We start from the raw sequence: 24,922 nt of genomic DNA, 5'->3' as shown, positions 1-24,922 counted from the left end.
TCTTTATTTCTCAAAATATTTTATCAACTGATCAACAACATGATAACTTCAACAAAAAGTTGTCTTTCTGTCCTCCTTTTAAACTTGCTTCCACCTCTCTTGCCATCAACTTTGATGACGAATTTATCCCATTTTATACTTTTTTCAAAGTAAACTCTTGTCTGCATCAGCTTTCACTTCTCCTTGAACAAAGTTGTCAGTATTGAGATGACATAGCTTACCTACTCAGGCGACATACGTCTGTGTAATACAGTGCTGGTCCACTCAGAGTTTTAAAAGAAAAACAACCTAACATTTATCCCAAAAACGCTACTCACCCATTTCACCAGTTAGCTGCTGAACAATGCAGGACACATTAAAACACAGCTCTAACCTCAGATTGAAAATCCAGGTTCTGCATCTCTGTTCTGGGATTGTTCAAAAAAAGAGGCTGAATACTATAGCTGCTGGCAGGCCGAAATAGCTCAGTTGGGAGAGTGTTAGACTGAAGATCTAAAGGTCCCTGGTTCGATCCCGGGTTTCGGCACATTTTGAACTTCTGCTTTGCATGCCACAAAGACTATTTTGAGTCAACTCATATTGACTTTGTTTATAATGATCAAAACCTTTTATCAAGATAATCGACAATACAATTAATTCAACATATTATTTACTTTCTGTCTTTCTTTCAAACTTGCTTCCACCTCTCTTGTATTCAACTTTGCCTCCTTTATTTCCCAATTCTTCCTTTAATTGAAAGTAAAGCTTTGCCTGCATCAGCCTCCAGTTCCCCTTATACAAAACTGTTAGTAGTCAGATGACCTAGCTTGCCGACCCTCGCCATATAGGTCTGTGTTTCTGAGTATAAGTCCATTCATAGTTTACAAACATCATCTAACTAACTTGGCTCCTAAAAAGGAAATTCACCCATCAGACCAATTTAGCTACTGAATAATACTGGACAATTTAACACATAACTCCACATGCAGATAGAGTGACCAGGTTCTGCATTTATCTTTAACAATTATAAAAAATACAACAGAAAGCCAAAATTGCCAGCTGGATGAAATAGCTCAGTTGGGAGAGCAGTAGACTGAAGATCTAAAGGTCCCTGGTTCAATCCCGGGTTTAGGCACATTTTGAACTTCTGCTTTGCATGCCACAAATGCTATTTGGAGTCAACTCATATTGACGTTGTTTATAATGATCAAAACCTTTTATCAAGCTGATCGATAAGACAACCATTTCAACATATTTTTTACATTCTGTCTTTCTGTCAAACTTGCTTCCACCTCTCTTGTATTCAACTTTACCTGCTTTATTTGCCAATTCTTCCTTTAATTGAAAGTAAAGCTTTGCCTGCATCAGCCTCGAGTTCCCCTTATACAAAACTGTTAGTAGTCAGATGACCTAGTTTGCCTACCCTCGCCATATAGGTCTGTGTGTCTGAGTATAAGTCCATTCATAGTTTACAAACATCTTCTAACTAACTTGGCTCCTAAAAAGGAAATTCACCCATCAGACCAATTTAGCTACTGAATAATACTGGACAATTTAACACATAACTGCACATGCAGATAGAGTGACCAGGTTCTGCATTTATCTTTAACAATTATAAAAAATACAACAGAAAGCCAAAATTGCCAGCTGGATGAAATAGCTCAGTTGGGAGAGCAGTAGACTGAAGATCTAAAGGTCCCTGGTTCAATCCCGGGTTTAGGCACATTTTGAACTTCTGCTTTGCATGCCACAAATGCTATTTGGAGTCAACTCATATTGACGTTGTTTATAATGATCAAAACCTTTTATCAAGCTGATCGATAAGACAACCATTTCAACATATTTTTTACATTCTGTCTTTCTGTCAAACTTGCTTCCACCTCTCTTGTATTCAACTTTACCTGCTTTATTTGCCAATTCTTCCTTTAATTGAAAGTAAAGCTTTGCCTGCATCAGCCTCGAGTTCCCCTTATACAAAACTGTTAGTAGTCAGATGACCTAGTTTGCCTACCCTCGCCATATAGGTCTGTGTGTCTGAGTATAAGTCCATTCATAGTTTACAAACATCTTCTAACTAACTTGGCTCCTAAAAAGGAAATTCACCCATCAGACCAATTTAGCTGCTGAATAATATTGGACAATTTAACACATAACTGCACATGCAGATAGAATGACCAGGGTCTGCATTTATCTTTAACAATTATCAAAAATACAACAGAAAGCCAAAATGGCCAGCTGGATGAAATAGCTCAGTTGGGAGAGTGTTAGATTGAAAATCTAAAAGTCCCTTGTTCAATGCTGGGTTTCGGAAAAGTCTGAGAGGTTTCTTGCTTCTCACAAAATATTTCTTGGTATCAGCTCAAGTTTTTCTTTCTTTATTTATCAAAATATTTGATCAACTGACCGACAACATGATCAATTCAACATAGAATTGTCTTTCTGTCCTCCTTCTAAATTTGCTTCCACCTCTCTTGCATTCAGCTTCGACTACAAATGTTTCCTATTTCATGCTTTTTTGTAAAGTAAACTCTTGTCTGCATCAGCTTCCACTTCTCCTTGAACACAGATTTCAGTATTCAGATGACATAGCTTACCTACTCAGGCCAAATACCTCTGTGTAATATGGTGCTAGTCCATTCAGAGTAAAAAACAAAAGCTACCTAACCTGGATCCGAAAAATGCTATTTACCTATTGCACCCGTTAACTGATGAATGATACAGGACATCTTAAAACATAGCTCTAGCATGAGGTTGAGCATCTATTTTCTTGGGAAGTTTAAAAGAAAGGATGAAGACCCAAACTACCAGCAGGCCGAAATAGCTCAGTTGGGAGAGTGTTAGACTGAAGATCTAAAGGTCCCTGGTTCAATCCTGGGTTTCGGCACAATTTCAACTTCTGCTTTTCAGTCACAAAAGCTGTTTGGAGTTAAATCAACGCTCTTCTTTATCAAAACCTTTTATCAATCTGATCAACAACACAATCAATTCAACATATTATTTACTTTCTGTCTTCTTTTCAAACTTGCTTCCACCTCTCTTGTATTCAACTATGCCTCATTTATTTGCAACTTCTTGCTTTATTTTAAAGTAAAGCTTTGCCTGCATCAGCCTCCAATTCCCCTTATACAAAACTGTCAGTAGTCAGATGACATAGCTTGTACACCCTGGCCATATAGGTCTGTGTTTCAGAGTATAAGTCAATTCAGAGTTTAGAAAAAAAAATTCTACCTACATTGTCCCCTAAAAAGGATATTCACTCATCAGACCAAGTTACCTGCTGAATGATACTGGACACTTTAACACATAACTATAAACGAAAATAGAATGACCAGGTTCTGTATGTATCGTCTACAATTATTAATAATACATCAGGAGGCCACAGGGACTTGTTGGCTGAAATATCTCAGTTGGGAGATCGTTAGACTGAAGAGCTTAAGGTACCTGATTCAATCCTGACTTTCAGCACAGTGCGAGGGGATCCTACATTCTTGCAAAATATTTCTTGAAATCAGCTCTAGTTTTTTTCTTTATTTCTCAAAATATTTTATCAACTGATCAACAACATGATAACTTCAACAAAAAGTTGTCTTTCTGTCCTCCTTCTAAACTTGCTTCCACCTCTCTTGCCATCAGCTTTGATGACGAATTTATCCCATTTTATACTTTTTTCAAAGTAAACTCTTGTCTGCATCAGCTTTCACTTCTCCTTGAACAAAGTTGTCAGTATTGAGATGACATAGCTTACCTACTCAGGCGACATACGTCTGTGTAATACAGTGCTGGTCCACTGAGAGTTTTAAAAGAAAAACGACCTAACATTTATCCCAAAAACGCTACTCACCCATTTCACCAGTTAGCTGCTGAACAATGCAGGACACATTAAAACACAGCTCTAACCTCAGATTGAAAATCCAGGTTCTGCATCTCTGTTCTGGGATTGTTCAAAAAAAGAGGCTGAATACTATAGCTGCTGGCAGGCTGAAATAGCTCAGTTGGGAGAGCGTTAGACTGAAGATCCAAAGGTCCCTGGTTCAATCCCGTGTTTCGGCACATTTTGAACTTCTGCTTTGCATGCCACAAAGACTATTTTGAGTCAACTCATATTGACTTTGTTTATAATGATCAAAACCTTTTATCAAGATAATCGACAATACAATTAATTCAACATATTATTTACTTTCTGTCTTTCTTTCAAACTTGCTTCCACCTCTCTTGTATTCAACTTTGCCTCCCTTATTTCCCAATTCTTCCTTTAATTGAAAGTAAAGCTTTGCCTGCATCAGCCTCCAGTTCCCCTTATACAAAACTGTTAGTAGTCAGATGACCTAGCTTGCCGATCCTCGCCATATAGGTCTGTGTTTCTGAGTATAAGTCCATTCATAGTTTACAAACATCATCTAACTAACTTGGCTCCTAAAAAGGAAATTCACCCATCAGACCAATTTAGCTACTGAATAATACTGGACAATTTAACACATAACTGCACATGCAGATAGAGTGACCAGGTTCTGCATTTTTCTTTAACAATTATAAAAAATACAACAGAAAGCCAAAATTGCCAGCTGGATGAAATAGCTCAGTTGGGAGAGCAGTAGACTGAAGATCTAAAGGTCCCTGGTTCAATCCCGGGTTTAGGCACATTTTGAACTTCTGCTTTGCATGCCACAAATGCTATTTGGAGTCAACTCATATTGACGTTGTTTATAATGATCAAAACCTTTTATCAAGCTGATCGATAAGACAACCATTTCAACATATTTTTTACATTCTGTCTTTCTGTCAAACTTGCTTCCACCTCTCTTGTATTCAACTTTACCTGCTTTATTTGCCAATTCTTCCCTTAATTGAAAGTAAAGCTTTGCCTGCATCAGCCTCGAGTTCCCCTTATACAAAACTGTTAGTAGTCAGATAACCTAGTTTGCCTACCCTCGCCATATAGGTCTGTGTGTCTGAGTATAAGTCCATTCATAGTTTACAAACATCTTCTAACTAACTTGGCTCCTAAAAAGGAAATTCACCCATCAGACCAATTTAGCTGCTGAATAATATTGGACAATTTAACACATAACTGCACATGCAGATAGAATGACCAGGGTCTGCATTTATCTTTAACAATTATCAAAAATACAACAGAAAGCCAAAATGGCCAGCTGGATGAAATAGCTCAGTTGGGAGAGTGTTAGATTGAAAATCTAAAAGTCCCTTGTTCAATGCTGGGTTTCGGAAAAGTCTGAGAGGTTTCTTGCTTCTCACAAAATATTTCTTGGTATCAGCTCAAGTTTTTCTTTCTTTATTTATCAAAATATTTGATCAACTGATCGACAACATGATCAATTCAACATAGAATTGTCTTTCTGTCCTCCTTCTAAATTTGCTTCCACCTCTCTTGCATTCAGCTTCGACTACAAATGTTTCCTATTTCATGCTTTTTTGTAAAGTAAACTCTTGTCTGCATCAGCTTCCACTTCTCCTTGAACACAGATTTCAGTATTCAGATGACATAGCTTACCTACTCAGGCCAAATACCTCTGTGTAATATGGTGCTAGTCCATTCAGAGTAAAAAACAAAAGCTACCTAACCTGGATCCGAAAAATGCTATTTACCTATTGCACCCGTTAACTGATGAATGATACAGGACATCTTAAAACATAGCTCTAGCATGAGGTTGAGCATCTATTTTCTTGGGAAGTTTAAAAGAAAGGATGAAGACCCAAACTACCAGCAGGCCGAAATAGCTCAGTTGGGAGAGTGTTAGACTGAAGATCTAAAGGTCCCTGGTTCAATCCCGGGTTTCGGCACAATTTCAACTTCTGCTTTTCAGTCACAAAAGCTGTTTGGAGTTAAATCAACGCTCTTCTTTATCAAAACCTTTTATCAATCTGATCAACAACACAATCAATTCAACATATTATTTACTTTCTGTCTTCTTTTCAAACTTGCTTCCACCTCTCTTGTATTCAACTATGCCTCATTTATTTGAAACTTCTTGCTTTATTTTAAAGTAAAGCTTTGCCTGCATCAGCCTCCAATTCCCCTTATACAAAACTGTCAGTAGTCAGATGACATAGCTTGTACACCCTGGCCATATAGGTCTGTGTTTCAGAGTATAAGTCAATTCAGAGTTTAGAAAAAAAAATTCTACCTACATTGTCCCCTAAAAAGGATATTCACTCATCAGACCAAGTTACCTGCTGAATGATACTGGACACTTTAACACATAACTATAAACGAAAATAGAATGACCAGGTTCTGTATGTATCGTCTACAATTATTAATAATACATCAGGAGGCCACAGGGACTTGTTGGCTGAAATATCTCAGTTGGGAGATCGTTAGACTGAAGAGCTTAAGGTACCTGATTCAATCCTGACTTTCAGCACAGTGCGAGGGGATCCTACATTCTTGCAAAATATTTCTTGAAATCAGCTCTAGTTTTTTTCTTTATTTCTCAAAATATTTTATCAACTGATCAACAACATGATAACTTCAACAAAAAGTTGTCTTTCTGTCCTCCTTCTTAAACTTGCTTCCACCTCTCTTGCCATCAGCTTTGATGACGAATTTATCCCATTTTATACTTTTTTCAAAGTAAACTCTTGTCTGCATCAGCTTTCACTTCTCCTTGAACAAAGTTGTCAGTATTGAGATGACATAGCTTACCTACTCAGGCGACATACGTCTGTGTAATACAGTGCTGGTCCACTGAGAGTTTTAAAAGAAAAACGACCTAACATTTATCCCAAAAACGCTACTCACCCATTTCACCAGTTAGCTGCTGAACAATGCAGGACACATTAAAACACAGCTCTAACCTCAGATTGAAAATACAGGTTCTGCATCTCTGTTCTGGGATTGTTCAAAAAAAGAGGCTGAATACTATAGCTGCTGGCAGGCCGAAATAGCTCAGTTGGGAGAGCGTTAGACTGAAGATCCAAAGGTCCCTGGTTCGATCCCGTGTTTCGGCACATTTTGAACTTCTGCTTTGCATGCCACAAAGACTATTTTGAGTCAACTCATATTGACTTTGTTTATAATGATCAAAACCTTTTATCAAGATAATCGACAATACAATTAATTCAACATATTATTTACTTTCTGTCTTTCTTTCAAACTTGCTTCCACCTCTCTTGTATTCAACTTTGCCTCCCTTATTTCCCAATTCTTCCTTTAATTGAAAGTAAAGCTTTGCCTGCATCAGCCTCCAGTTCCCCTTATACAAAACTGTTAGTAGTCAGATGACCTAGCTTGCCGACCCTCGCCATATAGGTCTGTGTTTCTGAGTATAAGTCCATTCATAGTTTACAAACATCATCTAACTAACTTGGCTCCTAAAAAGGAAATTCACCCATCAGACCAATTTAGCTACTGAATAATACTGGACAATTTAACACATAACTGCACATGCAGATAGAGTGACCAGGTTCTGCATTTATCTTTAACAATTATAAAAAATACAACAGAAAGCCAAAATTGCCAGCTGGATGAAATAGCTCAGTTGGGAGAGCAGTAGACTGAAGATCTAAAGGTCCCTGGTTCAATCCCGGGTTTAGGCACATTTTGAACTTCTGCTTTGCATGCCACAAATGCTATTTGGAGTCAACTCATATTGACGTTGTTTATAATGATCAAAACCTTTTATCAAGCTGATCGATAAGACAACCATTTCAACATATTTTTTACATTCTGTCTTTCTGTCAAACTTGCTTCCACCTCTCTTGTATTCAACTTTACCTGCTTTATTTGCCAATTCTTCCTTTAATTGAAAGTAAAGCTTTGCCTGCATCAGCCTCGAGTTCCCCTTATACAAAACTGTTAGTAGTCAGATGACCTAGTTTGCCTACCCTCGCCATATAGGTCTGTGTCTCTGAGTATAAGTCCATTCATAGTTTACAAACATCTTCTAACTAACTTGGCTCCTAAAAAGGAAATTCACCCATCAGACCAATTTAGCTGCTGAATAATATTGGACAATTTAACACATAACTGCACATGCAGATAGAATGACCAGGGTCTGCATTTATCTTTAACAATTATCAAAAATACAACAGAAAGCCAAAATGGCCAGCTGGATGAAATAGCTCAGTTGGGAGAGTGTTAGATTGAAAATCTAAAAGTCCCTTGTTCAACGCTGGGTTTCGGAAAAGTCTGAGAGGTTTCTTGCTTCTCACAAAATATTTCTTGGTATCAGCTCAAGTTTTTCTTTCTTTATTTATCAAAATATTTGATCAACTGACCGACAACATGATCAATTCAACATAGAATTGTCTTTCTGTCCTCCTTCTAAATTTGCTTCCACCTCTCTTGCATTCAGCTTCGACTACAAATGTTTCCTATTTCATGCTTTTTTGTAAAGTAAACTCTTGTCTGCATCAGCTTCCACTTCTCCTTGAACACAGATTTCAGTATTCAGATGACATAGCTTACCTACTCAGGCCAAATACCTCTGTGTAATATGGTGCTAGTCCATTCAGAGTAAAAAACAAAAGCTACCTAACCTGGATCCGAAAAATGCTATTTACCTATTGCACCCGTTAACTGATGAATGATACAGGACATCTTAAAACATAGCTCTAGCATGAGGTTGAGCATCTATTTTCTTGGGAAGTTTAAAAGAAAGGATGAAGACCCAAACTACCAGCAGGCTGAAATAGCTCAGTTGGGAGTGCGTTAGACTGAAGATCTAAAGGTCCCTGGTTCAATCCCGGGTTTCGGCACAATTTCAACTTCTGCTTTTCATGTCACAAAAGCTGTTTGGAGTTAAATCAACACTCTTCTTTATCAAAACCTTTTATCAATCTGATCAACAACACAATCAATTCAACATATTATTTACTTTCTGTCTTCCTTTCAAACTTGCTTCCACCTCTCTTGTATTCAACTATGCCGCATTTATTTGCAACTTCTTGCTTTATTTTAAAGTAAAGCTTTGCCTGCATCAGCCTCCAATTCCCCTTATACAAAACTGTCAGTAGTCAGATGACATAGCTTGTACACCCTGGCCATATAGGTCTGTGTTTCAGAGTATAAGTCAATTCAGAGTTTAGAAAAAAAAATTCTACCTACCTTGTCCCCTAAAAAGGATATTCACTCATCAGACCAAGTTACCTGCTGAATGATACTGGACACTTTAACACATAACTATAAACGAAAATAGAATGACCAGGTTCTGTATGTATCGTCTACAATTATTAATAATACATCAGGAGGCCACAGGGACTTGTTGGCTGAAATATCTCAGTTGGGAGATCGTTAGACTGAAGAGCTTAAGGTACCTGATTCAATCCTGACTTTCAGCACAGTGCGAGGGGATCCTACATTCTTGCAAAATATTTCTTGAAATCAGCTCTATTTTTTTTTTCTTTATTTCTCAAAATATTTTATCAACTGATCAACAACATGATAACTTCAACAAAAAGTTGTCTTTCTGTCCTCCTTCTAAACTTGCTTCCACCTCTCTTGCCATCAACTTTGATGACGAATTTATCCCATTTTATACTTTTTTCAAAGTAAACACTTGTCTGCATCAGCTTTCACTTCTCCTTGAACAAAGTTGTCAGTATTGAGATGACATAGCTTACCTACTCAGGCGACATACGTCTGTGTAATACAGTGCTGGTCCACTCAGAGTTTTAAAAGAAAAACGACCTAACATTTATCCCAAAAACGCTACTCACCCATTTCACCAGTTAGCTGCTGAACAATGCAGGACACATTAAAACACAGTTCTAACCTCAGATTGAAAATCCAGGTTCTGCATCTCTGTTCTGGGATTGTTCAAAAAAAGAGGCTGAATACTATAGCTGCTGGCAGGCCGAAATAGCTCAGTTGGGAGAGAGTTAGACTGAAGATCTAAAGGTCCCTGGTTCGATCCCGGGTTTCGGCACATTTTGAACTTCTGCTTTGCATGCCACAAAGACTATTTTGAGTCAACTCATATTGACTTTGTTTATAATGATCAAAACCTTTTATCAAGATAATCGACAATACAATTAATTCAACATATTATTTACTTTCTGTCTTTCTTTCAAACTTGCTTCCACCTCTCTTGTATTCAACTTTGCCTCCTTTATTTCCCAATTCTTCCTTTAATTGAAAGTAAAGCTTTGCCTGCATCAGCCTCCAGTTCCCCTTATACAAAACTGTTAGTAGTCAGATGACCTAGCTTGCCGACCCTCGCCATATAGGTCTGTGTTTCTGAGTATAAGTCCATTCATAGTTTACAAACATCATCTAACTAACTTGGCTCCTAAAAAGGAAATTCACCCATCAGACCAATTTAGCTACTGAATAATACTGGACAATTTAACACATAACTGCACATGCAGATAGAGTGACCAGGTTCTGCATTTATCTTTAACAATTATAAAAAATACAACAGAAAGCCAAAATTGCCACACTGGATGAAATAGCTCAGTTGGGAGAGCAGTAGACTGAAGATCTAAAGGTCCCTGGTTCAATCCCGGGTTTAGGCACATTTTGAACTTCTGCTTTGCATGCCACAAATGCTATTTGGAGTCAACTCATATTGACGTTGTTTATAATGATCAAAACCTTTTATCAAGCTGATCGAAAAGACAACCATTTCAACATATTTTTTACATTCTGTCTTTCTGTCAAACTTGCTTCCACCTCTCTTGTATTCAACTTTACCTGCTTTATTTGCCAATTCTTCCTTTAATTGAAAGTAAAGCTTTGCCTGCATCAGCCTCGAGTTCCCCTTATACAAAACTGTTAGTAGTCAGATGACCTAGTTTGCCTACCCTCGCCACATAGGTCTGTGTGTCTGAGTATAAGTCCATTCATAGTTTACAAACATCTTCTAACTAACTTGGCTCCTAAAAAGGAAATTCACCCATCAGACCAATTTAGCTGCTGAATAACATTGGACAATTTAACACATAACTGCACATGCAGATAGAATGACCAGGGTCTGCATTTATCTTTAACAATTATCAAAAATACAACAGAAAGCCAAAATGGCCACCTGGATGAAATAGCTCAGTTGGGAGAGTGTTAGATTGAAAATCTAAAAGTCCCTTGTTCAATGCTGGGTTTCGGAAAAGTCTGAGAGGTTTCTTGCTTCTCACAAAATATTTCTTGGTATCAGCTCAAGTTTTTCTTTCTTTATTTATCAAAATATTTGATCAACTGATCGACAACATGATCAATTCAACATAGAATTGTCTTTCTGTCCTCCTTCTAAATTTGCTTCCACCTCTCTTGCATTCAGCTTCGACTACAAATGTTTCCTATTTCATGCTTTTTTGTAAAGTAAACTCTTGTCTGCATCAGCTTCCACTTCTCCTTGAACACAGATTTCAGTATTCAGATGACATAGCTTACCTACTCAGGCTAAATACCTCTGTGTAATATGGTGCTAGTCCATTCAGAGTAAAAAAAAAAGCTACCTAACCTGGATCCGAAAAATGCTATTTACCTATTGCACCCGTTAACTGATGAATGATACAGGACATCTTAAAACATAGCTCTAGCATGAGGTTGAGCATCTATTTTCTTGGGAAGTTTAAAAGAAAGGATGAAGACCCAAACTACCAGCAGGCCGAAATAGCTCAGTTGGGAGAGCGTTAGACTGAAGATCTGAAGGTCCCTGGTTCAATCCCGGGTTTCGGCACAATTTCAACTTCTGCTTTTCATGTCACAAAAGCTGTTTGGAGTTAAATCAACGCTCTTCTTTATCAAAACCTTTTATCAATCTGATCAACAACACAATCAATTCAACATATTATTTACTTTCTGTCTTCTTTTCAAACTTGCTTCCACCTCTCTTGTATTCAACTATGCCTCATTTATTTGAAACTTCTTGCTTTATTTTAAAGTAAAGCTTTGCCTGCATCAGCCTCCAATTCCCCTTATACAAAACTGTCAGTAGTCAGATAACATAGCTTGTACACCCTGGCCATATAGGTCTGTGTTTCAGAGTATAAGTCAATTCAGAGTTTAGAAAAAAAAATTCTACCTACATTGTCCCCTAAAAAGGATATTCACTCATCAGACCAAGTTACCTGCTGAATGATACTGGACACTTTAACTCATAACTATAAACGAAAATAGAATGACCAGGTTCTGTATGTATCGTCTACAATTATTAATAATACATCAGGAGGCCACAGGGACTTGTTGGCTGAAATATCTCAGTTGGGAGATCGTTAGACTGAAGAGCTTAAGGTACCTGATTCAATCCTGACTTTCAGCACAGTGCGAGGGGATCCTACATTCTTGCAAAATATTTCTTGAAATCAGCTCTAGGTTTTTTTTTCTTTATTTCTCAAAATATTTTATCAACTGATCAACAACATGATAACTTCAACAAAAAGTTGTCTTTCTGTCCTCCTTCTAAACTTGCTTCCACCTCTCTTGCCATCAGCTTTGATGACGAATTTATCCCATTTTATACTTTTTCAAAGCAAACTCTTGTCTGCATCAGCTTTCACTTCTCCTTGAACAAAGTTGTCAGTATTGAGATGACATAGCTTACCTACTCAGGCGACATACGTCTGTGTAATACAGTGCTGGTCCACTTAGAGTTTTAAAAGAAAAACGACCTAACATTTATCCCAAAAACGCTACTCACCCATTTCACCAGTTAGCTGCTGAACAATGCAGGACACATTAAAACACAGCTCTAACCTCAGATTGAAAATCCAGGTTCTGCATCTCTGTTCTGGGATTGTTCAAAAAAAGAGGCTGAATACTATAGCTGCTGGGAGGCCGAAATAGCTCAGTTGGGAGAGCGTTAGACTGAAGATCTAAAGGTCCCTGGTTCGATCCCGGGTTTCGGAACATTTTGAACTTCTGCTTTGCATGCCACAAAGACTATTTTGAGTCAACTCATATTGACTTTGTTTATAATGATCAAAACCTTTTATCAATATAATCGACAATACAATTAATTCAACATATTATTTACTTTCTGTCTTTCTTTCAAACTTGCTTCCACCTCTCTTGTATTCAACTTTGCCTCCTTTATTTCCCAATTCTTCCTTTAATTGAAAGTAAAGCTTTGCCTGCATCAGCCTCCAGTTCCCCTTATACAAAACTGTTAGTAGTCAGATGACGTAGCTTGCCGACCCTCGCCATATAGGTCTGTGTTTCTGAGTATAAGTCCATTCATAGTTTACAAACATCATCTAACTAACTTGGCTCCTAAAAAGGCAATTCACCCATCAGACCAATTTAGCTACTGAATAATACTGGACAATTTAACACATAACTGCACATGCAGATAGAGTGACCAGGTTCTGCATTTTTCTTTAACAATTATAAAAAATACAACAGAAAGCAAAAATTGCCAGCTGGATGAAATAGCTCAGTTGGGAGAGCAGTAGACTGAAGATCTAAAGGTCCCTGGTTCAATCCCGGGTTTAGGCACATTTTGAACTTCTGCTTTGCATGCCACAAATGCTATTTGGAGTCAACTCATATTGACGTTGTTTATAATGATCAAAACCTTTTATCAAGCTGATCGATAAGACAACCATTTCAACATATTTTTTACATTCTGTCTTTCTGTCAAACTTGCTTCCACCTCTCTTGTATTCAACTTTACCTGCTTTATTTGCCAATTCTTCCTTTAATTGAAAGTAAAGCTTTGCCTGCATCAGCCTCGAGTTCCCCTTATACAAAACTGTTAGTAGTCAGATGACCTAGTTTGCCTACCCTCGCCATATAGGTCTGTGTGTCTGAGTATAAGTCCATTCATAGTTTACAAACATCTTCTAACTAACTTGGCTCCTAAAAAGGAAATTCACCCATCAGACCAATTTAGCTGCTGAATAATATTGGACAATTTAACACATAACTGCACATGCAGATAGAATGACCAGGGTCTGCATTTATCTTTAACAATTATCAAAAATACAACAGAAAGCCAAAATGGCCAGCTGGATGAAATAGCTCAGTTGGGAGAGTGTTAGATTGAAAATCTAAAAGTCCCTTGTTCAATGCTGGGTTTCGGAAAAGTCTGAGAGGTTTCTTGCTTCTCACAAAATATTTCTTGGTATCAGCTCAAGTTTTTCTTTCTTTATTTATCAAAATATTTGATCAACTGATCGACAACATGATCAATTCAACATAGAATTGTCTTTCTGTCCTCCTTCTAAATTTGCTTCCACCTCTCTTGCATTCAGCTTCGACTACAAATGTTTCCTATTTCATGCTTTTTTGTAAAGTAAACTCTTGTCTGCATCAGCTTCCACTTCTCCTTGAACACAGATTTCAGTATTCAGATGACATAGCTTACCTACTCAGGCCAAATACCTCTGTGTAATATGGTGCTAGTCCATTCAGAGTAAAAAACAAAAGCTACCTAACCTGGATCCGAAAAATGCTATTTACCTATTGCACCCGTTAACTGATGAATGATACAGGACATCTTAAAACATAGCTCTAGCATGAGGTTGAGCATCTATTTTCTTGGGAAGTTTAAAAGAAAGGATGAAGACCCAAACTACCAGCAGGCCGAAATAGCTCAGTTGGGAGAGCGTTAGACTGAAGATCTAAAGGTCCCTGGTTCAATCCCGGGTTTCGGCACAATTTCAACTTCTGCTTTTCATGTCACAAAAGCTGTTTGGAGTTAAATCAACGCTCTTCTTTATCAAAACCTTTTATCAATCTGATCAACAACACAATCAATTCAACATGTTATTTACTTTCTGTCTTCCTTTCAAACTTGCTTCCACCTCTCTTGTATTCAACTATGCCTCATTTATTTGCAACTTCTTGCTTTATTTTAAAGTAAAGCTTTGCCTGCATCAGCCTCCAATTCCCCTTATACAAAACTGTCAGTAGTCAGATGACATAGCTTGTACACCCTGGCCATATAGGTCTGTGTTTCAGAGTATAAGTCAATTCAGAGTTTAGAAAAAAAAATTCTACCTACCTTGTCCCCTAAAAAGGATATTCACTCATCAGACCAAGTTACCTGCTGAATGATACTGGACACTTTAACACATAACTATAAACGAAAATAGAATGACCAGGTTCTGTATGTATCGTCTACAATTATTAATAATACATCAGGAGGCCACAGGGACTTGTTGGCTGAAATATCTCAGTTGGGAGATCGATAGACTGAAGAGCTTAAGGTACCTGATTCAATCCTGACTTTCAGCACAGTGCGAGGGGATCCTACATTCTTGCAAAATATTTCTTGAAATCAGCTCTAGTTTTTTTTTCTTTATTTCTCAAAATATTTTATCAACTGATCAACAACATGATAACTTCAACAAAAAGTTGTCTTTCTGTCCTCCTTCTAAACTTGCTTCCACCTCTCTTGCCATCAACTTTGATGACGAATTTATCCCATTTTATACTTTTTTCAAAGTAAACTCTTGTCTGCATCAGCTTTCACTTCTCCTTGAACAAAGTTGTCAGTATTGAGATGACATAGCTTACCTACTCAGGCGACATACGTCTGTGTAATACAGTGCTGGTCCACTCAGAGTTTTAAAAGAAAAACAACCTAACATTTATCCCAAAAACGCTACTCACCCATTTCACCAGTTAGCTGCTGAACAATGCAGGACACATTAAAACACAGCTCTAACCTCAGATTGAAAATCCAGGTTCTGCATCTCTGTTCTGGGATTGTTCAAAAAAAGAGGCTGAATACTATAGCTGCTGGCAGGCCGAAATAGCTCAGTTGGGAGAGTGTTAGACTGAAGATCTAAAGGTCCCTGGTTCGATCCCGGGTTTCGGCACATTTTGAACTTCTGCTTTGCATGCCACAAAGACTATTTTGAGTCAACTCATATTGACTTTGTTTATAATGATCAAAACCTTTTATCAAGATAATCGACAATACAATTAATTCAACATATTATTTACTTTCTGTCTTTCTTTCAAACTTGCTTCCACCTCTCTTGTATTCAACTTTGCCTCCTTTATTTCCCAATTCTTCCTTTAATTGAAAGTAAAGCTTTGCCTGCATCAGCCTCCAGTTCCCCTTATACAAAACTGTTAGTAGTCAGATGACCTAGCTTGCCGACCCTCGCCATATAGGTCTGTGTTTCTGAGTATAAGTCCATTCATAGTTTACAAACATCATCTAACTAACTTGGCTCCTAAAAAGGAAATTCACCCATCAGACCAATTTAGCTACTGAATAATACTGGACAATTTAACACATAACTGCACATGCAGATAGAGTGACCAGGTTCTGCATTTATCTTTAACAATTATAAAAAATACAACAGAAAGCCAAAATTGCCAGCTGGATGAAATAGCTCAGTTGGGAGAGCAGTAGACTGAAGATCTAAAGGTCCCTGGTTCAATCCCGGGTTTAGGCACATTTTGAACTTCTGCTTTGCATGCCACAAATGCTATTTGGAGTCAACTCATATTGACGTTGTTTATAATGATCAAAACCTTTTATCAAGCTGATCGATAAGACAACCATTTCAACATATTTTTTACATTCTGTCTTTCTGTCAAACTTGCTTCCACCTCTCTTGTATTCAACTTTACCTGCTTTATTTGCCAATTCTTCCTTTAATTGAAAGTAAAGCTTTGCCTGCATCAGCCTCGAGTTCCCCTTATACAAAACTGTTAGTAGTCAGATGACCTAGTTTGCCTACCCTCGCCATATAGGTCTGTGTCTCTGAGTATAAGTCCATTCATAGTTTACAAACATCTTCTAACTAACTTGGCTCCTAAAAAGGAAATTCACCCATCAGACCAATTTAGCTGCTGAATAATATTGGACAATTTAACACATAACTGCACATGCAGATAGAATGACCAGGGTCTGCATTTATCTTTAACAATTATCAAAAATACAACAGAAAGCCAAAATGGCCAGCTGGATGAAATAGCTCAGTTGGGAGAGTGTTAGATTGAAAATCTAAAAGTCCCTTGTTCAATGCTGGGTTTCGGAAAAGTCTGAGAGGTTTCTTGCTTCTCACAAAATATTTCTTGGTATCAGCTCAAGTTTTTCTTTCTTTATTTATCAAAATATTTGATCAACTGACCGACAACATGATCAATTCAACATAGAATTGTCTTTCTGTCCTCCTTCTAAATTTGCTTCCACCTCTCTTGCATTCAGCTTCGACTACAAATGTTTCCTATTTCATGCTTTTTTGTAAAGTAAACTCTTGTCTGCATCAGCTTCCACTTCTCCTTGAACACAGATTTCAGTATTCAGATGACATAGCTTACCTACTCAGGCCAAATACCTCTGTGTAATATGGTGCTAGTCCATTCAGAGTAAAAAACAAAAGCTACCTAACCTGGATCCGAAAAATGCTATTTACCTATTGCACCCGTTAACTGATGAATGATACAGGACATCTTAAAACATAGCTCTAGCATGAGGTTGAGCATCTATTTTCTTGGGAAGTTTAAAAGAAAGGATGAAGACCCAAACTACCAGCAGGCCGAAATAGCTCAGTTGGGAGAGCGTTAGACTGAAGATCTAAAGGTCCCTGGTTCAATCCCGGGTTTCGGCACAATTTCAACTTCTGCTTTTCATGTCACAAAAGCTGTTTGGAGTTAAATCAACACTCTTCTTTATCAAAACCTTTTATCAATCTGATCAACAACACAATCAATTCAACATATTATTTACTTTCTGTCTTCCTTTCAAACTTGCTTCCACCTCTCTTGTATTCAACTATGCCGCATTTATTTGCAACTTCTTGCTTTATTTTAAAGTAAAGCTTTGCCTGCATCAGCCTCCAATTCCCCTTATACAAAACTGTCAGTAGTCAGATGACATAGCTTGTACACCCTGGCCATATAGGTCTGTGTTTCAGAGTATAAGTCAATTCAGAGTTTAGAAAAAAAAATTCTACCTACCTTGTCCCCTAAAAAGGATATTCACTCATCAGACCAAGTTACCTGCTGAATGATACTGGACACTTTAACACATAACTATAAACGAAAATAGAATGACCAGGTTCTGTATGTATCGTCTACAATTATTAATAATACATCAGGAGGCCACAGGGACTTGTTGGCTGAAATATCTCAGTTGGGAGATCGTTAGACTGAAGAGCTTAAGGTACCTGATTCAATCCTGACTTTCAGCACAGTGCGAGGGGATCCTACATTCTTGCAAAATATTTCTTGAAATCAGCTCTATTTTTTTTTTCTTTATTTCTCAAAATATTTTATCAACTGATCAACAACATGATAACTTCAACAAAAAGTTGTCTTTCTGTCCTCCTTCTAAACTTGCTTCCACCTCTCTTGCCATCAACTTTGATGACGAATTTATCCCATTTTATACTTTTTTCAAAGTAAACACTTGTCTGCATCAGCTTTCACTTCTCCTTGAACAAAGTTGTCAGTATTGAGATGACATAGCTTACCTACTCAGGCGACATACGTCTGTGTAATACAGTGCTGGTCCACTCAGAGTTTTAAAAGAAAAACGACCTAACATTTATCCCAAAAACGCTACTCACCCATTTCACCAGTTAGCTGCTGAACAATGCAGGACACATTAAAACACAGTTCTAACCTCAGATTGAAAATCCAGGTTCTGCATCTCTGTTCTGGGATTGTTCAAAAAAAGAGGCTGAATACTATAGCTGCTGGCAGGCCGAAATAGCTCAGTTGGGAGAGTGTTAGACTGAAGATCTAAAGGTCCCTTGTTCGATCCCGGGTTTCGGCACATTTTGAACTTCTGCTTTGCATGCCACAAAGACTATTTTGAGTCAACTCATATTGACTTTGTTTATAATGATCAAAACCTTTTATCAAGATAATCGACAATACAATTAATTCAACATATTATTTACTTTCTGTCTTTCTTTCAAACTTGCTTCCACCTCTCTTGTATTCAACTTTGCCTCCTTTATTTCCCAATTCTTCCTTTAATTGAAAGTAAAGCTTTGCCTGCATCAGCCTCCAGTTCCCCTTATACAAAACTGTTAGTAGTCAGATGACCTAGCTTGCCGACCCTCGCCATATAGGTCTGTGTTTCTGAGTATAAGTCCATTCATAGTTTACAAACATCATCTAACTAACTTGGCTCCTAAAAAGGAAATTCACCCATCAGACCAATTTAGCTACTGAATAATACTGGACAATTTAACACATAACTGCACATGCAGATAGAGTGACCAGGTTCTGCATTTATCTTTAACAATTATAAAAAATACAACAGAAAGCCAAAATTGCCACACTGGATGAAATAGCTCAGTTGGGAGAGCAGTAGACTGAAGATCTAAAGGTCCCTGGTTCAATCCCGGGTTTAGGCACATTTTGAACTTCTGCTTTGCATGCCACAAATGCTATTTGGAGTCAACTCATATTGACGTTGTTTATAATAATCAAAACCTTTTATCAAGCTGATCGAAAAGACAACCATTTCAACATATTTTTTACATTCTGTCTTTCTGTCAAACTTGCTTCCACCTCTCTTGTATTCAACTTTACCTGCTTTATTTGCCAATTCTTCCTTTAATTGAAAGTAAAGCTTTGCCTGCATCAGCCTCGAGTTCCCCTTATACAAAACTGTTAGTAGTCAGATGACCTAGTTTGCCTACCCTCGCCACATAGGTCTGTGTGTCTGAGTATAAGTCCATTCATAGTTTACAAACATCTTCTAACTAACTTGGCTCCTAAAAAGGAAATTCACCCATCAGACCAATTTAGCTGCTGAATAACATTGGACAATTTAACACATAACTGCACATGCAGATAGAATGACCAGGGTCTGCATTTATCTTTAACAATTATCAAAAATACAACAGAAAGCCAAAATGGCCAGCTGGATGAAATAGCTCAGTTGGGAGAGTGTTAGATTGAAAATCTAAAAGTCCCTTGTTCAATGCTGGGTTTCGGAAAAGTCTGAGAGGTTTCTTGCTTCTCACAAAATATTTCTTGGTATCAGCTCAAGTTTTTCTTTCTTTATTTATCAAAATATTTGATCAACTGATCGACAACATGATCAATTCAACATAGAATTGTCTTTCTGTCCTCCTTCTAAATTTGCTTCCACCTCTCTTGCATTCAGCTTCGACTACAAATGTTTCCTATTTCATGCTTTTTTGTAAAGTAAACTCTTGTCTGCATCAGCTTCCACTTCTCCTTGAACACAGATTTCAGTATTCAGATGACATAGCTTACCTACTCAGGCCAAATACCTCTGTGTAATATGGTGCTAGTCCATTCAGAGTAAAAAAAAAAGCTACCTAACCTGGATCCGAAAAATGCTATTTACCTATTGCACCCGTTAACTGATGAATGATACAGGACATCTTAAAACATAGCTCTAGCATGAGGTTGAGCATCTATTTTCTTGGGAAGTTTAAAAGAAAGGATGAAGACCCAAACTAACAGCAGGCCGAAATAGCTCAGTTGGGAGAGTGTTAGACTGAAGATCTAAAGGTCCCTGGTTCAATCCCGGGTTTCGGCACAATTTCAACTTCTGCTTTTCAGTCACAAAAGCTGTTTGGAGTTAAATCAACGCTCTTCTTTATCAAAACCTTTTATCAATCTGATCAACAACACAATCAATTCAACATATTATTTACTTTCTGTCTTCTTTTCAAACTTGCTTCCACCTCTCTTGTATTCAACTATGCCTCATTTATTTGAAACTTCTTGCTTTATTTTAAAGTAAAGCTTTGCCTGCATCAGCCTCCAATTCCCCTTATACAAAACTGTCAGTAGTCAGATGACATAGCTTGTACACCCTGGCCATATAGGTCTGTGTTTCAGAGTATAAGTCAATTCAGAGTTTAGAAAAAAAAATTCTACCTACCTTGTCCCCTAAAAAGGATATTCACTCATCAAACCAAGTTACCTGCTGAATGATACTGGACACTTTAACACATAACTATAAACGAAAATAGAATGACCAGGTTCTGTATGTATCGTCTACAATTATTAATAATACATCAGGAGGCCACAGGGACTTGTTGGCTGAAATATCTCAGTTGGGAGATCGTTAGACTGAAGAGCTTAAGGTACCTGATTCAATCCTGACTTTCAGCACAGTGCGAGGGGATCCTACATTCTTGCAAAATATTTCTTGAAATCAGCTCTATTTTTTTTTTCTTTATTTCTCAAAATATTTTATCAACTGATCAACAACATGATAACTTCAACAAAAAGTTGTCTTTCTGTCCTCCTTCTAAACTTGCTTCCACCTCTCTTGCCATCAACTTTGATGACGAATTTATCCCATTTTATACTTTTTTCAAAGTAAACACTTGTCTGCATCAGCTTTCACTTCTCCTTGAACAAAGTTGTCAGTATTGAGATGACATAGCTTACCTACTCAGGCGACATACGTCTGTGTAATACAGTGCTGGTCCACTCAGAGTTTTAAAAGAAAAACGACCTAACATTTATCCCAAAAACGCTACTCACCCATTTCACCAGTTAGCTGCTGAACAATGCAGGACACATTAAAACACAGTTCTAACCTCAGATTGAAAATCCAGGTTCTGCATCTCTGTTCTGGGATTGTTCAAAAAAAGAGGCTGAATACTATAGCTGCTGGCAGGCTGAAATAGCTCAGTTGGGAGAGTGTTAGACTGAAGATCTAAAGGTCCCTGGTTCGATCCCGGGTTTCGGCACATTTTGAACTTCTGCTTTGCATGCCACAAAGACTATTTTGAGTCAACTCATATTGACTTTGTTTATAATGATCAAAACCTTTTATCAAGATAATCGACAATACAATTAATTCAACATATTATTTACTTTCTGTCTTAATTTCAAACTTGCTTCCACCTCTCTTGTATTCAACTTTGCCTCCTTTATTTCCCAATTCTTCCTTTAATTGAAAGTAAAGCTTTGCCTGCATCAGCCTCCAGTTCCCCTTATACAAAACTGTTAGTAGTCAGATGACCTAGCTTGCCGACCCTCGCCATATAGGTCTGTGTTTCTGAGTATAAGTCCATTCATAGTTTACAAACATCATCTAACTAACTTGGCTCCTAAAAAGGAAATTCACCCATCAGACCAATTTAGCTACTGAATAATACTGGACAATTTAACACATAACTGCACATGCAGATAGAGTGACCAGGTTCTGCATTTATCTTTAACAATTATAAAAAATACAACAGAAAGCCAAAATTGCCACACTGGATGAAATAGCTCAGTTGGGAGAGCAGTAGACTGAAGATCTAAAGGTCCCTGGTTCAATCCCGGGTTTAGGCACATTTTGAACTTCTGCTTTGCATGCCACAAATGCTATTTGGAGTCAACTCATATTGACGTTGTTTATAATGATCAAAACCTTTTATCAAGCTGATCGAAAAGACAACCATTTCAACATATTTTTTACATTCTGTCTTTCTGTCAAACTTGCTTCCACCTCTCTTGTATTCAACTTTACCTGCTTTATTTGCCAATTCTTCCTTTAATTGAAAGTAAAGCTTTGCCTGCATCAGCCTCGAGTTCCCCTTATACAAAACTGTTAGTAGTCAGATGACCTAGTTTGCCTACCCTCGCCACATAGGTCTGTGTGTCTGAGTATAAGTCCATTCATAGTTTACAAACATCTTCTAACTAACTTGGCTCCTAAAAAGGAAATTCACCCATCAGACCAATTTAGCTGCTGAATAACATTGGACAATTTAACACATAACTGCACATGCAGATAGAATGACCAGGGTCTGCATTTATCTTTAACAATTATCAAAAATACAACAGAAAGCCAAAATGGCCAGCTGGATGAAATAGCTCAGTTGGGAGAGTGTTAGATTGAAAATCTAAAAGTCCCTTGTTCAATGCTGGGTTTCGGAAAAGTCTGAGAGGTTTCTTGCTTCTCACAAAATATTTCTTGGTATCAGCTCAAGTTTTTCTTTCTTTATTTATCAAAATATTTGATCAACTGATCGACAACATGATCAATTCAACATAGAATTGTCTTTCTGTCCTCCTTCTAAATTTGCTTCCACCTCTCTTGCATTCAGCTTCGACTACAAATGTTTCCTATTTCATGCTTTTTTGTAAAGTAAACTCTTGTCTGCATCAGCTTCCACTTCTCCTTGAACACAGATTTCAGTATTCAGATGACATAGCTTACCTACTCAGGCCAAATACCTCTGTGTAATATGGTGCTAGTCCATTCAGAGTAAAAAACAAAAGCTACCTAACCTGGATCCGAAAAATGCTATTTACCTATTGCACCCGTTAACTGATGAATGATACAGGACATCTTAAAACATAGCTCTAGCATGAGGTTGAGCATCTATTTTCTTGGGAAGTTTAAAAGAAAGGATGAAGACCCAAACTACCAGCAGGCCGAAATAGCTCAGTTGGGAGAGCGTTAGACTGAAGATCTAAAGGTCTCTGGTTCAATCCTGGGTTTCGGCACAATTTCAACTTCTGCTTTTCATGTCACAAAAGCTGTTTGGAGTTAAATCAACGCTCTTCTTTATCAAAACCTTTTATCAATCTGATCAACAACACAATCAATTCAACATATTATTTACTTTCTGTCTTCCTTTCAAACTTGCTTCCACCTCTCTTGTATTCAACTATGCCTCATTTATTTGCAACTTCTTGCTTTATTTTAAAGTAAAGCTTTGCCTGCATCAGCCTCCAATTCTCCTTATACAAAACTGTCAGTAGTCAGATGACATAGCTTGTACACCCTGGCCATATAGGTCTGTGTTTCAGAGTATAAGTCAATTCAGAGTTTAGAAAAAAAAATTCTACCTACCTTGTCCCCTAAAAAGGATATTCACTCATCAGACCAAGTTACCTGCTGAATGATACTGGACACTTTAACACATAACTATAAACGAAAATAGAATGACCAGGTTCTGTATGTATCGTCTACAATTATTAATAATACATCAGGAGGCCACAGGGACTTGTTGGCTGAAATATCTCAGTTGGGAGATCGTTAGACTGAAGAGCTTAAGGTACCTGATTCAATCCTGACTTTCAGCACAGTGCGAGGGGATCCTACATTCTTGCAAAATATTTCTTGAAATCAGCTCTATTTTTTTTTTCTTTATTTCTCAAAATATTTTATCAACTGATCAACAACATGATAACTTCAACAAAAAGTTGTCTTTCTGTCCTCCTTCTAAACTTGCTTCCACCTCTCTTGCCATCAACTTTGATGACGAATTTATCCCATTTTATACTTTTTTCAAAGTAAACACTTGTCTGCATCAGCTTTCACTTCTCCTTGAACAAAGTTGTCAGTATTGAGATGACATAGCTTACCTACTCAGGCGACATACGTCTGTGTAATACAGTGCTGGTCCACTCAGAGTTTTAAAAGAAAAACGACCTAACATTTATCCCAAAAACGCTACTCACCCATTTCACCAGTTAGCTGCTGAACAATGCAGGACACATTAAAACACAGTTCTAACCTCAGATTGAAAATCCAGGTTCTGCATCTCTGTTCTGGGATTGTTCAAAAAAAGAGGCTGAATACTATAGCTGCTGGCAGGCTGAAATAGCTCAGTTGGGAGAGTGTTAGACTGAAGATCTAAAGGTCCCTGGTTCGATCCCGGGTTTCGGCACATTTTGAACTTCTGCTTTGCATGCCACAAAGACTATTTTGAGTCAACTCATATTGACTTTGTTTATAATGATCAAAACCTTTTATCAAGATAATCGACAATACAATTAATTCAACATATTATTTACTTTCTGTCTTTCTTTCAAACTTGCTTCCACCTCTCTTGTATTCAACTTTGCCTCCTTTATTTCCCAATTCTTCCTTTAATTGAAAGTAAAGCTTTGCCTGCATCAGCCTCCAGTTCCCCTTATACAAAACTGTTAGTAGTCAGATGACCTAGCTTGCCGACCCTCGCCATATAGGTCTGTGTTTCTGAGTATAAGTCCATTCATAGTTTACAAACATCATCTAACTAACTTGGCTCCTAAAAAGGAAATTCACCCATCAGACCAATTTAGCTACTGAATAATACTGGACAATTTAACACATAACTGCACATGCAGATAGAGTGACCAGGTTCTGCATTTATC

The 24,922-nt window shown here is 37.5% G+C and overlaps 7 non-coding genes across 7 annotated transcripts; all 7 read left to right on the top strand.

The window, feature by feature from the left end:
- Positions 1-453: 453 nt before the first annotated feature.
- TRNAF-GAA (transfer RNA phenylalanine (anticodon GAA)) lies at positions 454-526 on the top strand. The gene has a single exon. It is a non-coding gene; the product is annotated as a tRNA-Phe (tRNA).
- A 5,179-nt stretch (positions 527-5,705) lies between these two features.
- On the top strand, positions 5,706-5,778 carry TRNAF-GAA (transfer RNA phenylalanine (anticodon GAA)). The gene has a single exon. It is a non-coding gene; the product is annotated as a tRNA-Phe (tRNA).
- A 5,761-nt stretch (positions 5,779-11,539) lies between these two features.
- On the top strand, positions 11,540-11,612 carry TRNAF-GAA (transfer RNA phenylalanine (anticodon GAA)). Its single transcript has one exon. It is a non-coding gene; the product is annotated as a tRNA-Phe (tRNA).
- Positions 11,613-14,457: 2,845 nt separating this feature from the next.
- On the top strand, positions 14,458-14,530 carry TRNAF-GAA (transfer RNA phenylalanine (anticodon GAA)). The gene has a single exon. It is a non-coding gene; the product is annotated as a tRNA-Phe (tRNA).
- Positions 14,531-15,626: 1,096 nt separating this feature from the next.
- TRNAF-GAA (transfer RNA phenylalanine (anticodon GAA)) lies at positions 15,627-15,699 on the top strand. Its single transcript has one exon. It is a non-coding gene; the product is annotated as a tRNA-Phe (tRNA).
- Positions 15,700-17,375: 1,676 nt separating this feature from the next.
- Positions 17,376-17,448, top strand: TRNAF-GAA (transfer RNA phenylalanine (anticodon GAA)). Its single transcript has one exon. It is a non-coding gene; the product is annotated as a tRNA-Phe (tRNA).
- A 2,845-nt stretch (positions 17,449-20,293) lies between these two features.
- Positions 20,294-20,366, top strand: TRNAF-GAA (transfer RNA phenylalanine (anticodon GAA)). Its single transcript has one exon. It is a non-coding gene; the product is annotated as a tRNA-Phe (tRNA).
- Positions 20,367-24,922: the final 4,556 nt, after the last annotated feature.

Source organism: Triturus cristatus, chromosome 8, assembly GCF_964204655.1.
Source record: "Triturus cristatus chromosome 8, aTriCri1.1, whole genome shotgun sequence".
NCBI classification, from domain to species: domain Eukaryota; kingdom Metazoa; phylum Chordata; class Amphibia; order Caudata; family Salamandridae; genus Triturus; species Triturus cristatus.
The sequence above is the reverse complement of the archived record's forward strand: the minus strand, read 5'-3'. Positions and strand labels throughout refer to the sequence as shown.